The sequence below is a fragment of the Lethenteron reissneri genome, chromosome 45 (genome assembly GCF_015708825.2).
Source record: "Lethenteron reissneri isolate LAM-NWPU_2019-01 chromosome 45, ASM1570882v1, whole genome shotgun sequence".
Taxonomy (NCBI): Eukaryota; Metazoa; Chordata; class Hyperoartia; order Petromyzontiformes; family Petromyzontidae; genus Lethenteron; species Lethenteron reissneri.
In genome coordinates this window covers 6,968,042-6,980,134 of record NC_083823.1, presented here as the reverse complement: position 1 = coordinate 6,980,134, position 12,093 = coordinate 6,968,042, and the positions used below count along the sequence as shown (strand labels likewise).

The 12,093-nt window shown below is 50.7% G+C and overlaps 1 protein-coding gene across 1 annotated transcript in view; it reads right to left on the bottom strand.

Moving 5' to 3' along the window:
- The window catches only part of LOC133353941 (histone-lysine N-methyltransferase SETDB2-like), a 56,669-nt gene extending 50,838 nt beyond the window's left edge, over nucleotides 1-5,831 (bottom strand). The window contains exons 1-2 of the transcript XR_009756503.1: nucleotides 5,659-5,831; nucleotides 717-776 (exon numbers count right to left, since the gene is read on the bottom strand). The gene's annotated coding sequence lies outside the window, so the exon portion shown is untranslated. The remainder of the gene's footprint in view (nucleotides 1-716; nucleotides 777-5,658) is intronic.
- Nucleotides 5,832-12,093: the final 6,262 nt, after the last annotated feature.

Below are 12,093 nucleotides of genomic sequence, written 5' to 3'. Positions count from 1 at the left end.
GAAGTTTCGTTTTAGTTTAAAACTTGGGGGTGCATCTTATAATCCTGTATGTATGTGACCAGATTTGTATAACATTATTGACACCGGGCCACAAGCCCGGAAAACATTCGAGGGCTTAATTTCTCACTCAATAGTTTCCACAATCCTGTTAGGCTGGCTTTGGCAGCAGAAGACACTACCATTAGAGTACAAACTATGCCTAGCCTTGATAATCCTACGTTATGATACCATATATTCCGACATTATGAACAGGTTTATAAAACCAATAAAACGAGATGTGTTGTGCCAAAAATAAAAAAAACTATGCACTGGGTTACATCTTACTTATCTGAGTGTTATGAATCAAGAGGCTCAGGTTACGCATTCCACAAGTAGTGACTAATCCCATATCTGCATTTCCCATAAATATGCTAAATTCATCTTGATATGCAAATTCTTTTGTCAAGGCACTCTTCCCCGTCCAACCCAGCTTAAATATACGCTGCCAAGCCTGGTGGTGTTCATTCAGACACTGTCTTTCCGACAGACCTGTTCTTCACCTGAGGATGGCTGCTTGCGTTGTGGCCGAAACGTCGTGAGAATTATTTTATTATGTTTTATTTTTATTATGTTTTATTATTATTTCCCTTCTACGTGACTTTACCGAAAGAACCAAGAAGATGAATCCCTGCAGTCACGAAAGCTTTAAATCGAGATTTAGGCTCAGGTTACTGTACCTGAATTTCCGGGCATCTGCTCCACTCTCGCGTTGCTCGCTGGTGGCGGAGGTGAAGGCCCTGACGGAGAGAGCGCAACACTTTCAATCATCAGTACACACATCTCTCTCTCTCTAGCCGTTACAATGGCTATTGCCAGGGGTTCACGTAACCTTATGCACGAGGTCCTCACACGAGTATCGGCAGACATGAAATTGGTACGCACCAAACTTATGCCTCGGTTATCCAATTTGCCGTTGAGCCTAAATCCCATCGAGAAAGTCAGAATATTCCCGTTAGTTCAAAGCACTCACGATGGACACCTATTTCCTGCTGTGTTCGTCATCTTCTGAGCCGTTAATAAGCAGACCCCAGAATTCAACCGATTTCAGTTTTTCTGGCAAGGCTGAAGGAGTCAAGTCTGCAGCGGCATTAATAATTAATCCGTGCACCGCCTGTATCACTGTGATGATCACTTCCAATGTTTACAGCAAGCCGCTTTAGAGGTAAGTTTTAGTCGGAGTTGCAAATAGGCGTTACATGTTTGGATTCATGAAATGCGAGTAAAAAACATTATTTTAAGAGAGAGATTGGTGATGTTCTTGATTTGCTCTCCGTTGTCATCGGTCAAGTGGACGACTTTATCGTTCCTCTTATTGAGATATGCGTCTGACATTGTCCCAACAACTTGTAGACGTTCCTTCTTCAGTTTTTATTGTCAGCAAGATTTGGTTGAGCAAGATGTAACGGTGTGGACGAGCGGTGTCGCGCCGGGGGCGAGCCGAGGTGGCCAAGGTTACATGGGGTCAAGGGGGGCGAGTGGTTGTGGGGAAAAACCCCCAAAAACCTCCCACCTCCAGAAGCCAAGGCGTCACTCAGTCTGGCCTTGACTGGGGGTGGGACACGAATTGGCCAGTCAGGGCAGTCCGGTTGGCGTGCGGTGAGAGGCAGTCGACGGGGCTATGCGTGATTGGTGGCAAGAGTGGTAAAATAAAATCAGGCGTTCGACGGGGCCCGGGGGGGGGGCTCCCGTGGGGGGCCTTCTGTTGCGGTCGGCATTCGCCGGGTGGCGCTGCGTGTTTTGCGTCCGCCGGGCCGGTTGGCGTTCACCCGGCGGGCGCGGTGTGTTTGGCAATCGCCGGGGCGGTCGACGTTCGCCCGGGGAAAGGGAAGGACGATCGACGCTCACCACGACCAAGGGACTCTTGGAGAAGACCAGCTACTACTGCAGTGCTGGCGGTTCAGTGTCCAAGGCTGCCGCTGCGTTGAGTTGTTCAACGTGCGGTTGGAGGCGCCACGTGGAGTCTCTCAGAGCGTTCACCGAGAGCGTAAACTCCGTGACCAAGACGGCAGCCGCGTCAAGTTGCTCAAAGCAACTGGCGGAAGTGCCAGTGAGGTTCCGACAACGCCGCTGTGTCGAGTTGTTCAGAGCGCTGCTGGCCGCGCCAAAACAAAGTCCAGAGATTGCGTCGCGCGCCGTTCACTTCTGCCGCGTTGTCTCATCACCCAAGAGCGGAGCGTGCGTGAGGGTGCGAACGGTGGTCGATTTTTTCAACGGTTTAACTTAACTTGATACTGGTAGGAACCTCCTGGTTACACCAGCCCACAGGGGATTATTCTGACCATCGTGCATTCCAAATACGGGAGGGGTGGGTGGGGCTGGGTGGAGAGGGAGGGGCTGGGTGGGGAGGGGCTGGGTGGAGAGAATGGGGAGGGGCTAGGTGGGGAGGGTGGGGCTGGGTGGGGAGGGAGGGGCTGTGTGGGGAGGGTGGGGCTGGGTGGGGGGTGGGAGGGGTGGGGCTGGGTGAGGAGGGGCTGGTCACCCCGTGGTGCCCTTATAAAACTCAACGTTTAACCTACTCACGCCGGCTTGTGCCCGCCCTCAGTCGGGCATATTTGCGGAATACACCACGCCGCCGTTGACCCTGGACATTGACCGAGCAACCCAATGTTCCTACCAGCTCCCTCCGCAGGAATGTGTTTCCTGTTTGTCGTGGTCAAATCTTGTAATCAAAATTTCGTTCACTTCCCTTTGTCCAATCAATTCCACATTTTGCACACGTACTCAGATCCGGTGACAATGAATGCCTGTATCAAAATCGGCATCAATTAATCAATTAATTCGCTACTTTAAAGCAATTTACTATTTGTATGGACGCCTTATTATTTATATATTTGTGTCGGTAAAAAACGCTCGCACAAGAAGCAGGCGCCGCGTGTCTCAGGCGGCATTGACGTACTTCTCGACCGCGAGTTAAACCAAGTAGTTACAAAACCGTTGTTTTTAAAAATAACTTTTTTAAAGGAGTTTATTCTGTACACGTTTTATTGCGACGGTCACGTGATTGTGGACACACGGGGGCGCTGTGTAGATGCTGTCCATGTTGCCGAGGGTTTTTGAAGAGTTGGCTGTACTTGGTTGTCAGGAAATTATTATTATCCGCAACAAGTGGTTCGTGTCCTTGTGCGGAGTGCGTCAATGGTGCATAACGAACCAATGCACAGTCAATAAATTCCAAAAATTGTTGAGATTCTCTGTATTCCGGATCGAGTTATTGACCATCTTTCTGTCGCCGTTAAAGCAAGTAAAAAAAATCCGCGTTGGTTCCCCCGTATCACCTTGAGCTAATTGCATGGAGGAGAATACATTCCTGCGGAGGGAGCTGGTAGGAACGTTGGGTTGCTCGGTCAATGGCCAGGGTCAACGGCGGCGTGGTGTATTCCGCAAATATGGCCGACTGTGAGGGCGGGCACAAGCCGGCGTGAGTAGGTTAAACGTTGAGTTTTATAAGGGCACCACGGGGAGACCAGCCCCTCCCCACCCAGCCCCTCCCCTCCCACCCCCCACCCAGCCCCTCCCTACCCTCCCCACCCTCCCCACCCAGCCCCTCCCAACCCTCCCCTCTCCACCCAGCCCTCCCCACCCAGCCACTCTCCACACAGCCCCTCCCCACCCAGCCCCTCCCCACCCTCCCCTCTCCACCCAGCCCCTCCCCACCCAGCCCTCCCCACCCAGCCTCTCCCCACCCTCCCCTCTCCACCCAGCCTCTCCCCACCCTCCCCTCTCCACCCAGCCCTCCCCACCCTCCCCACCCAGCCACTCTCCACCCAGTCCCTCCCCACCCTCCCCTCTCCACCCAGCCCCACCCTCCCCACCCAGCCACTCGCCACCCAGCCCCACCCCTCCCATTTTTGGATGCACGACGGACGGACACAATAATCCCCTGTGGTCTGGTGGAACCAGGTGGGGTTCCTACCAGTAAAATGGATCTGAAATCCTCTCTCTCCTAGATATTATTAATAAAAAGAGCAACCCTCACACAAGACACAATCTACACCAACTCTGGGTTGAGCATCCAGCCACGGCACGGAGGTTGTTGTGCTTTACCCTTACCTCCGATTCGCACGGTGTGAAATAAGTTCAACATGCATACATAGCGTGCACGCAACGACAGCACATCGCTTTGCAATGTATATCCTGACGCTCATGTGTGTGGCGTGTGTGTGTACGTGTGGTGTGTGTGCGTGTGGTGTGTGTGCGTGTGGTGTGTGTGGTGTGGTGTGTGCGTGTGTGGTGTGTGTACGTGTGGTGTGTGTGTGTGTGGTGTGTGTGTGGTGTGTGTGTGGTGTGTGTGGTGTGTGTGTGGTGTGTCTGGTGTGTGTGGTGTGTATACGTGTGGTGTGTACGTGTGGTGTGTACGTGTGGTGTGTACGTGTGGTGTGTGTGTGTACGTGTGGTGTGTGTGTGGTGTGTGTGTGTGTACGTGTGGTGTGTGTGTGGTGTGCGTGTGTACGTGTGGTGTATGTGGTGTGTGTACGTGTGGGGTGTGTGTGGTGTGTGTGTGGTGTGTGGTGTATACGTGTGGTGTGTGGTGTGTGTACGTGTGGTTTGTGTGTGGTTTGTGTGTGGTGTGTGGGTGGTGTGTGTACGTGTGGTGTGTGTGTGATGTATGTGGTGTGTGTGATGTGTGTACGTGGTGTGTGTACATGTGGTGTGTGTGGTGTGTACGTGTGGTTTGTGTGTGGTTTGTGTGTGGTGTGTGGGTGGTGTGTGTACATGTGGTGTGTGTGGTGTGTACGTGTGGTGTGTGATGTGTGTGTGTGGTGTGTGTGATGTGTGTGTGTGGTGTGTGTGTGCGTGGTGTGTGTGGTGTGTGTGTACGTGTAGGGTGTGCGTGTGGTGTGTGTGGTGTGTATACGTGTGGTGTGTGTGTGGTGTGTGTGTGTGGTGTGTGTGGTGTGTGTGTGGTGTGTGTGTGGTGTGTGTGCGTGGTGTGTGCGCGTGGTGTGTGCGTGTGGTGTGTGTGGTGTGTGTGTGTACGTGTGATGTGTGTGTACATGTGGTGTGTGCGTGTGGTGTGTGTGGGTGTGTGCGTGATGTGTGTGTGGTGTGTACGTGTGTGGTGTGTGTGTGGTGTGTACGTGTGTGTGGTGTGTGTGTGTGGTGTGTGTGGTGTGTGTACGCGTGGTGTGTACGTGTGTGTGGTGTGTGTGGAGTGTGTGGTGTGTGTGTGGTGTGTGTGTGTGGTGTGTGTGTGGTGTGTGTGTACGCGTGGTGTGTGTGCGTGGTGTGTGTGTGGTGTGTGTGTGGTGTGTGTGTGGTGTGTGTGTACGCGTGGTGTGTGTGTGTGGTGTGTGTGTGGTGTGTGTGTGGTGTGTGTGGTGTGTGTGTGGTGTGTGTGGTGTGTGTGGTGTGTACGTGTGTGTGTGTGATGTGTGTGTACGTGTGGTGTGTGTGTGTGGTGTGTGCGTGGTCTGTGCGTGGTGTGTGCGTGGTCTGTGCGTGGTGTGTGTGTGGTGTGTACGTGTGGTGTGTGTGTGTGGTGTGTGTGGTGTGTGCGTGGTCTGTGCGTGGTGTGTGCGTGGTCTGTGCGTGGTGTGTGTGTGGTGTGTACGTGTGGTGTGTGTGTGTGGTGTGTACGTGTGTGGTGTGTGTGTACGCGTGGTGTGTGCGCGTGCTTACAGACAGCAGCGTCAAACGCACAGTGCCCGCTGCCACCCCCACACTGTCGTCGTTTAAAGTCAAAACAAACAAACAAACCCCTCTCTCTCTGCACACACAGAAGACGAGATCACATCCCAGACGAGAACGCTGCTGACTGCTCGATGGGCCCCAGTAAAACGTGACGGAGCGACACGGGGGTGGCCCCGGAACGTGTGTAGGCTGCGTCAGAGCGGCTCGATTCAAGCACCAACCCCCCACCCCCCGCGGTGGCGACAACGGCTCACTTAAAAAACACAAAACACAAAGGGAAAATTGAAATTTCGTCGTTGGCAAAGATGGAATTTCCCAATGTGCCCTCCCGTCTGCAGGTCTGGTATTAGTGGTGGGATGGAGTCTAAAGCCATAAAGGCCCAGCCGCCTTTGATTTACGCACGCACAACGGTGGTACTAATTTTATCCACCAAAATCAGGATGATGGGCTGAGTCAATTCCTCAAGCGGGAGTTGAACTCGGACTCCTGATTACAGCTCTCAAGAGCCGGTGGTGGAAATCGTCTTGGTTCTTTCGGTGAAGTCACGTAGAAGGGTAATAATAAAATAATAAAAATTAAACATAATAAAATGCAATTCTCACGACGTTTCGGCCACAACGCAAGCAGCCGTCCTCAGGTGAAGAACAGGGCTGTCGGAAAGACAGCGTCTGAATGAACACCACCAAATGTCACGTTCCTATAGTGGGGGCTGAGTCTTAAGCCATCAGGGGCCATCCATTTAGTGGGTACGCAAAAATCTGTCCAAACTTGACCCCCCTCCATGTACGCAAGTGGACTTTTTACACTTTTTACCCCTTGACGCACCCCCCCCCCCCCCGAATCCTATAGAACGATCAAGGATTAATAATATCAACGCGTTTAAGCAAACAGATAGTCCACTGTCGGGCTCTCTAACTCATTTGAAGGCCAAAGTAGACACATTATTGTCGAGGCTTCACCCCCCCCCCCCCCGTTTCCTATGCGCACACTGTCAGTAGACCCCCCTCCCCCCTCCATGCGTACGTACTAAATGGCTGGCAGCTAAGTGGTCGTCCATAAATGACGTCACGCACCTAGGGAGGGGGGGGGGGTCAGACATTTGTGACGATGTGTGACGAAGGGGGGGGGGGGGGTTGAGAAATGTGACGTCACATCAAAATGCGCAACTTTAAATAAATATAGACAACACGTTCTACTTAATTAAATAGACTTTTTAATAAATGTTTTCTCCTACAACATCAGAGTGCAGCGGCACATTAAATACGCACTACAATGACAATAGTTTAAAGCGATTTGAAGCATGTAAAATTTGGGGGGGGGGGGGGGCAGACCTTTGTGACGTCATATTTGAGGGGGGGGGGGGGAGTCTGACTTTTTGTGACGTCGTGTGACGAAAGGGGGGGGGGGAGGTCAAAAATCGCCCAAAATCGCGTGACGTCATTTATGGACGGCCCCTACGACATAACCACTTTAGACTTCCGCACACAATGGTGGTACCTATTTTATGCGCACAAATCAGGATGATGGGCTGCGTCAATCCCTCAACCAGGAGTTGAACTCGTAGCTTAGCGATTGACAAGACGCTCGCCCTGCCCCTGAGTCAGCAGAGCAGGTTTGTGACATTTTCCTCAAAGGTGGAAATAATAAACAGGCATTGCCCGAAACGTCGCCAATTACTATTATAATCAGCCAAGAATGTCTGTTTGTGTGTAACGCGGGTGACGTCACTCCACGTCGACCAGCCCCCCCCCATTAATAATCATGAGCGTTTGACGTCACTCCACATGGAGCACCCTCCCCTCATTAATAATCATGAGCGGGTGACGTCACTCCACATGGAGCACCCTCCCCTCATTAATAATCATGAGCGTTTGACGTCACTCCACATGGAGCACCCTCCCCTCATTAATAATCATGAGCGTTTGACGTCACTCCACATGGAGCACCCTCCCCTCATTAATAATCATGAGCGGGTGACGTCACTCCACATGGAGCACCCTCCCCTCATTAATAATCATGAGCGTTTGACGTCACTCCACATGGAGCACCCTCCCCTCATTAATAATCATGAGCGGGTGACGTCACTCCACATGGAGCACCCCCCCCTCATTAATAATCATGAGCGTTTGACGTCACTCCACATGGAGCACCCTCCCCTCATTAATAATCATGAGCGTTTGACGTCACTCCACATGGAGCACCCTCCCCTCATTAATAATCATGAGCGTTTGACGTCACTCCACATGGAGCACCCTCCCCTCATTAATAATCATGAGCGGGTGACGTCACTCCACATGGAGCACCCTCCCCTCATTAATAATCATGAGCGTTTGACGTCACTCCACATGGAGCACCCTCCCCTCATTAATAATCATGAGCGGGTGACGTCACTCCACATGGAGCACCCCCCCCTCATTAATAATCATGAGCGTTTGACGTCACTCCACATGGAGCACCCTCCCCTCATTAATAATCATGAGCGTTTGACGTCACTCCACATGGAGCACCCTCCCCTCATTAATAATCATGAGCGTTTGACGTCACTCCACATGGAGCACCCTCCCCTCATTAATAATCATGAGCGGGTGACGTCACTCCACATGGAGCACCCTCCCCTCATTAATAATCATGAGCGTTTGACGTCACTCCACATGGAGCACCCTCCCCTCATTAATAATCATGAGCGGGTGACGTCACTCCACATGGAGCACCCTCCCCTCATTAATAATCATGAGCGTTTGACGTCACTCCACATGGAGCACCCTCCCCTCATTAATAATCATGAGCGTTTGACGTCACTCCACATGGAGCACCCTCCCCTCATTAATAATCATGAGCGGGTGACGTCACTCCACATGGAGCACCCTCCCCTCATTAATAATCATGAGCGTTTGACGTCACTCCACATGGAGCACCCTCCCCTCATTAATAATCATGAGCGGGTGACGTCACTCCACATGGAGCACCCCCCCTCATTAATAATCATGAGCGTTTGACGTCACTCCACATGGAGCACCCTCCCCTCATTAATAATCATGAGCGTTTGACGTCACTCCACATGGAGCACCATCCCCTCATTAATAATCATGAGCGTTTGACGTCACTCCACATGGAGCACCCTCCCCTCATTAATAATCATGAGCGGGTGACGTCACTCCACATGGAGCACCCTCCCCTCATTAATAATCATGAGCGGGTGACGTCACTCCACATGGGGGGGGGTGGGAATCGCCTCCTCCCCCCTCCTCGGCGTCAACTCACAACCCTCACTACAAAGGCAGAACCCTCACGTCATCACGTGATCTCCGTCACGCTATTGAGACATCGAAGTAAAAAGGACGTCACGATGAACAAGGGATTATAACCTTTAAATGGAATAGGTCTGTGTCACCGCGCCCTTACAAATTGCACACGCACTGATGCAAAGAATATCACAACGCGCTTTGCTTTTCGCTTGAATGTTTCAGATTTACTGTAATACACCCGTCCTTGGACGGGCTATAGGCTTGTGATGTATAACATTTCTTTTGAGGTTTTTTTTTACATTTTGTGCGTATGCACCACTGCCCAAGGAGGCAGCGTCACACGATACAGTCGTTGACTGAACGTTAATGAGACCCCGCAAGGTCGAACCCAGGTGGAGAGTTCGCAATGCCGAGACAAACAGCGCTCGGTAATATTGGTCTGGACAGCCAAGGAGAGGCCGATGGACTTAAACCACATTTTGTATTTATATGGAGATACCGCGTGGAGTTGCGCGAATATTTACTCCGTCTGCAAGCAAGAGGGTATGTGCTTGAACCTGAATTCAACTTCGTTAAACCCCAGCGGCCACGTGGCACCTGGCTACGACAGTACTTGTCGAAATGCCACACAGATGATGATGATGATTGCAGTATTCATAATTCACACTGCGCTGTGTCTGTACCGTGACAATACTACGGCGCCGTTCTCTTCTAGCGGATGAAGTTCAATATTCGCGTGATGTCTTTCGCGGAAGAGAAGTCCACCCGTGTGCCGGCGTCATGGAGCAAATTTGAAAAAAAATCTACCCTGCAAATGACCTGAGAATTACGTAGTAAACACATCATGCACAAACCCTCGAAACTGATGGACCAACGTTGGTCCAATGTCCATGTTTACTGGGCCCACTGCGAATATTTGGCATTAAACCCTCGAGAAAAAGAGGATGGGACTCAAAGGCGAGGCCCTTCTGGGTAAACACGTATGATGATGTCACGTGGGCCTTGCACTAGAAGTCTTAGTGAAGGCCCCACTGGGATTTTTGCACACAGCGTTGGTGTACGGTGTTTTTTCTGCAATATTTTGCTGTCTTTTCTTGGATTTTCTGTTTGCACTCAGTCACATAGTCACTTTAAGATGTTTTCTGTTCATGTTTTTGTTTTTTGTTTGTTGCGGTTGCACCCGATTCAAGAGCCGAATGGCTCACAGGGCTACACCTAATACATGAAACCTGAGCAATTGCAGGTCTGCGCCTTCACCATTAGGGCGCCGCGGTGGCGTGATGCTAACGGCCTCGCCTGGTATACAGGATGCCGACCCTGACGCCTGCTGTATATTTGGGGCCGTCTATAAATGACGTCACGCGATTTTGGACGATTTTTGACCCCCCCCCCCCTTCGTCACACGGCGTCATAAAAAGTCAGACCCCCCCCTCAAATATGACGTCACAAAGCTCTGCCCCCCCCCCCCCAAATAAAACATGCTTCAAATCGCTTTAAACTATTGTCATTGTAGTGCGTATTTAATGTGGCGCTGCACTCTGATGTTGTAGGAGAAAACATTTATTAAAAAGTCTATTTAATTAAGTAGAACGTGTCTATATTTATTTAAAGTTGCACATTTTGATGTGACGTCACATTTCTCACCCCCCCCCCCTCGTCACACATCGTCACAAATGTCTGACCCTCCCCCACCCCCCTAGGTGCGTGACGTCATTTATGGACGGCCCCAAAGTATACCAAGTTTCCAGTCGATACCACATTGGCACGTGGGTTAAAATTGAGTTACAAGATTTGAGGCTACAACAACGACAACAACAACAGACAGAGTGAGTTAAAATAAAGCGTGTAAAAAAAGTTTAGTTTTAAAGTTGAGTTAAACTTTTTACATTTAGAGGTAAAAACCCCCTCTGGTCTGGCATCAAGTCCCCCGCGTTGTTATTGACAGGGTGGGGCTATTCACGGGCCGGGGCCATCGCCTCCCCCCCTCACCCCCGCTCAGCACGTGGCAAGCCACCCTCGTGCTCGCCAGCCAATAGGACAAGGGCCGCTGGTGACGTCACGTCCCGGAACCATTGACGTCACGTCCCAGAAACGTGAAGCCGCAAAACGTGTGACGTCACGTCGTAGAAACACTATGACGTCACGTCGATTAGCGCGGTTGGCGAAGCAGCGGTGCGGTAGAGGTTCAGCGCGCAGTGACATGACGTCATGAGAGAGGAAAACAAAACTACGAGTTGCGTGGGCTGACCACAAGGACAAATGATGGATGATCGTGTATGGCTAGGGTCCGTCCATAAATGACGTCACTCGATTTTTGACCCCCCCCCCTACCCCCTCGTCACACGGCGTCACAAACAGTCAGACCCCCCCCCTCAAATATGACGTCACAAAGCTCTGCCCCCCCCCAAATAAAACATGTGTAGGAGAAAACATTTATAAAAAAATTAACCCGTAAAAACAAAGTTTTTCACTATAAATCCTTTATATGCGTGGCGGCTAGAGTCCTCTCGTCCTCTGGCTTGAGATGGCTGCCACCTATGGGTCAGATGATTGCCTGCCAGTATTAAGCAATTGGTAATTTAATATAATTAATTTTTTCCTAAAAAGTGTAACATTTTGGAAAAAATTTTCACGAAAATAAATTGTCACGCACAACGAGTCTGTGTGCAAAATGTCAGCTCGATTGGATCACGGGAAGTGGGTTAAAAAACTACCGAAAGATTTGCACGGTCGTAAGCGCGCAAGCAAGCAAGTGAACTTAATATAAAGGATTAAAAAAGTCTATTGAACTAAGTAGAACGTGTTGTCTATATTTATTTAAAGTTGCGCATTTTGATGTGACGTCACATTTCTCACCCCCCCCCCTCGTCACACATCGTCACAAATGTCTGACCCCCCCCCCCCTAGGTGCGTGACGTCATTTATGGACGGCCCCCTAGGCAATACCTACGTTTTAGGAAACAATTCAAAACACAAGTCGGCATATTCGTATGTGTGTATGTACTGGGCGTTGAACTTCCTTCGCACCGTACGTATCCAGCCGCGCTGTTCGTCAACAGCAATGGATGTGGTCTTAAAAGGAAACACGAATAAATGGCGACGTTTCGGACAAATACCCTTCTTCACAGCACGTAGCGCAACATCTCCAAATCGATTGTAAGAATTAATTATATCTCT